Source organism: Zingiber officinale, chromosome 4B, assembly GCF_018446385.1.
Source record: "Zingiber officinale cultivar Zhangliang chromosome 4B, Zo_v1.1, whole genome shotgun sequence".
NCBI classification, from domain to species: domain Eukaryota; kingdom Viridiplantae; phylum Streptophyta; class Magnoliopsida; order Zingiberales; family Zingiberaceae; genus Zingiber; species Zingiber officinale.
In genome coordinates, this window is record NC_055993.1 from 61,370,892 (window position 1) to 61,375,261 (window position 4,370).

At 47.0% G+C, this 4,370-nt stretch overlaps 1 long non-coding RNA gene across 1 annotated transcript; it reads right to left on the minus strand.

Moving 5' to 3' along the window:
- Positions 1–329: 329 nt before the first annotated feature.
- LOC121977570 lies at positions 330–810 on the minus strand. The gene is made up of 3 exons (XR_006110938.1): positions 705–810; positions 474–505; positions 330–389 (listed from the first exon to the last, which is right to left on the minus strand). It is a non-coding gene; the product is annotated as an uncharacterized LOC121977570 (long non-coding RNA).
- Between the last annotated feature and the right edge of the window lie 3,560 nt (positions 811–4,370).

The following is a 4,370-nucleotide window of genomic DNA, read 5'->3' on the forward strand; positions in this document are numbered from 1 at the left end:
AGAGGTACACAAGCCAGTCATGGCATAAAAACCTAAGTATCAGATAATCTCGATACACATGACTAAAACCAAAAGTCTAGAACCTAGTTCTAATCTCAGTAAAACATGGTATGTCACTTATTCTAGAAACTAAGATACTCATGGTAATACAATACTCATGGCAATAAATCACATGATATAAGCACGGATACGTCACAGGCAATAAACCTAACATGCTATGGATATCAAACAGTGACATACCAAAGGCAAACATGTTCATTGCTTGCAGCTATAAAGTACTATGCATATCCAAATGACGATATCATAAAAGATAAGTCAAGAGGTACCCGCCTCCAATGTAGATCGTGTTGTATGTCCTCTAATCAGAGCTCTTGTCTCAAATCAAAACCCTGAAATAAATATACAATCAACACTTAGGTTTATCGTAGATCGGATAATGCAAGCCGAAACCTCAATAAATCCAATCTTATGACCTCACCCTTTTCTTCCAAAACTCATCCAACACCTGATAATCATTTTTTGTTAACATAATCCACCTTAACAATTCCTCAAATAAATGATTACTAATGAATCTAAATCTGTAACTAAACTCTAGTTAAATCCACAACTGGAAATGAAATCAAATCTCCAATCTCAACAGATTAATAAATTCAAAATCAATTAAAGATTATCAACTAGATGTCTAATCGGATTCAGTTCCTTACCCAAACAAACATCCAACTTCCTTCTTCCCAACCTTGCTAGTTGATCCACATCACACAACCCTGCAGAAAAGAACCTTACTGTTGGAATTAAACGAATCAAGAACAAGACCAAGCAATGGAGTTTACGAATCAAACATCAACCCAACTCACCTTGTCGTTACCTTACTTAAACCCCTTACTCTGAAGAGGAGATGGAGCCTAGGTCACAAGAGGGGTCGGTAGCACTTGGCAGAAGCGAAGAGAACGACTACCGACACTAGTGCAGAGAGGAACAGCACCATCGCTCCAATTCAGAGGCACGAGGAGGAAGGAGGAAAAGGAGGGAGTCGCGGTCGGCCGGCTAGGGCTCACAGACAGCGGCGCTCAGCCTCATCTTATCACCGTAATCTCGGCTCGGGCAGAGAGAAGTGCGGCTGTGAAGACGGCTAGGGCACCGGTGCTAGGCAGAGGGACGAGCTCAGCCGGCAGTGGCTCGGGGAATTCGGTGGCCGGCGCTCGAAGAAGAGAAGGGAGGTCGGCCGATCGAAAGGAGTCGGTGTCGGCGCACAAGGGTTTCGGCCAGCCGTTGTCGCTAGGGCAGTGGAAAGGAAACTTTGCCCGGCGACCAGCGCTAAGGCTCACCACAGAGGAAGCAGCCGGCGGTTTGTGCACGAGGAGAGAAGAAACGCCGTCTGTGCGGAGAAGGAAATCGCCGAGTTAGGCTAGGGTTCACGGCAGGGAGAGAATAAATAAAATAAAGAAAATAAAAATAAAAGGAAAAGAAAAACTAAACTTTTCCTTACTTAAACGGGGCAGCCTAAACAGGCTTTCCCCGGGCCTCGTTTTCATCCCCGTTAACTCGTTCGTACGAGTTCCGAAAAATTCCCGAAAAATTTCCAAAAATTTCGGAAAATTCCCTTATTAATATTTCTCTATTTTACCGGTATTTTACATTCTCCCCCACTAATAAAAATTTGGTCCCCAAATTTCGTTATCTACCATCAGCAAGTACTAACAACAGGTAAAGCGTATATATGCTGAACGGCAAACTAAATCACATACCTCAAGTGAAAAGGTGGGGATATCGAGCTCGGATCGTATCCTCAAGCTCCCAAGTAGCCTCCTCGTCTGAATGATGCTGTCATCCGACTTTAACCAGCCGGATAGTCTTGTTCCGCAACTGACGCTTCTTCCGGTCCAAAATCCGTATCGGAATCTCATCATATGAAATGTCAGGCTGAACTGGAACTGGAGTATCAGCCAACACATGCGTCGGGTCAGGCACATATCTCCGCAACATAGATACGTGGAATACATCGTGGACGCCTGACAGGGACGGTGGTAGTGCCAGTCGGTAAGCTACTGCTCCGATCCTCTCCAAGATCTCGAAAGGGCCAATATACCGCGGAGCTAGCTTACCTCTAAGGCCAAATCTCTTCATCCCTTTCGTGGGTGAAACTCGCAGAAATACATGGTCGCCAATAAAGAACTCTAGGGTCTGCGTCTCCGATCAACATAACTCTTCTGGCGATCCTGTGCCTCTAACATTCTCCGTCAGATAGTACGGACCAGCTCTGCGTCATGCTGAGCTCTATGAGGTCCCAACAACTGGGCCTCCCCAACCTCATCCCAGAGGATGGGTGTCCAAACAAGGCCTACTATATAACGCTTCAAACAACGTCATCCAGATAGCCAAAAGAAAGCTGTCATTGTAGGCGAACTCTACAAATGGCAGATGGTCCTCCCAACTGCCTCCAAAATCCAACACACACAATCTCAGTAAATCCTCTAGAGTCTGAAAGGTCCGCTCTGACTGTCCATCTATCTGCGGATGGAAAATTGTACTGTAACAGAACTCAGTGCCTAAAGGCTGCTGTAGACTCTGCCAGAAATGAGACGTGAACCGAAGGCCTCTATCCGAAATAATAGTCAACGGAACATCACGTGATCTGATGATCTCCCGGCAAAATAGATCTACCAATCGATCCAGGAAATCAATCTTTCGGATCGCTAACGAGTGCACGGATTTGGTTAATTGATCAACGATTACCCAAATCACGTCATAACCTCGTCGTGTCCTCGGCAAACCCACCACAAAGTCCATGGTAATGGGTTCCCATTTCCACTTAAGAGTAGGAATCCGCCGAAATAATCCGGCAGGTCTCTAGTGTTGGAGCAATCCCAATGGTCCGCGGGACCATGTGTTTTGGTGTTTGGGCAAAGGGTTTAAGTTAGGTTTACCCTTGTTATTTGATATGTGTACTTGAGTTGTGCAGGACTGCAGGTGACACATGTGACTCAGGTTGACGGCTTCGGGTCCGGTGAAGGATGGAGCATCCGAGGGACCATGGACAAGGCAGCAAGGACAATGGCCGAGGGAAGCGACTTCGAGGCATACGCGAAGGATGGCATTGGAGACAAGCCGCGGGCTTGGATGCATCCGAGGGACGAGAGCCAAAGGAAGTAGGCTTGAAGGCAAGAGGTCAAGGCTGCAAAGAAGAGTCAAGTGAGTCGTGAGGGTCCGAGTGCGAGTGAAATGTACTCGGGATGGGAAACCCTAAGTTTAGGGTTGTACCAGTCGACTGGTGGTGAGCACAGAAGCTTTCTGTGCCCGAAATGGTTGGGATCAGTCGACTGGTCATGGACCAGTCGACTGATAGATAGCCGTTGGAGTGCCATTGGGCTAGCACCAGTCGACTGGTAACGGGCAAATCAGCAAGGCTGATTTCCCCAAGCTCTATAAGAAGGAGCTTGGTATGGCCGGCCAAGGCGACGAAATTAGACTTGGTTAAGGTCTAATTAGTAGTCTACAAGTGCTCAAGTGTTTGTGGAATCCAAGAGGTCTTGGTGTGTTGTGGTGAGGTTTCTCCACCCACAAGGAGCGACTTGAGATAGCCGGAGTTTCCGGGGGCTAATCCACCGAAGGATCGGGATCGTCCACCTTACGGACAGCCGTGGAGTAGGAGCATCATCTCCGAACCACGTTAAATCGACGTGTATTGGTTTGCTAGTTCTTTTCCTTCTTTAGCTTTCGTATTCATTGCTTTAGTATTTGTATTTCCGCTTGCGCACTAACGAATACGTAGGAAGCTAAAGATTTGGGGGCGCCGTCTATCCAACCCCCCTTCAAGCCGGCCACCGATCACCCAACAAGTGGTATCAGAGCGAGGACGCTCTCCGTCGGACTAACCGCCGAGGAAGCAAAGATGACCGGCTTGATAGATCCGCCAAAGTTCGAAGGAGGAAGCTTATGGGACATCACCTTTTGGATGGTGAAGATGAAGACCTTCTTCGAGACGGATTGGGACACAATGATGGTGGTTGAAGAGCCATTTGAAGTCCCTAAAGACAAGAAAGGGAAGAAGCTCCGACCACGACGTTGGACCGAGGAGCAAACCACACGATCGGAGGCAAATTCAAAGGTAATATCAATATTGATTGAAATTTTGCCTTCTAACGTGATAAGTCGTGTAGGTGAATACAAGAACGCCCACGAGTTGTGGAGCAAGGTAAAGAAAGTTCTAGGAGAAGAACTTTTGCCTACACATGATGAGATAGAGCCCAAGGAGATGGGCTTAGTAGCTCAAGAAGAGGAGGAGGAGCAACCGGAAGTTGAGTCATGCTCAACATCCGAGGAGGAGAAGGAAGATGAAGCATCATCAACATCCTCAACGGTTGAAGAAGAAT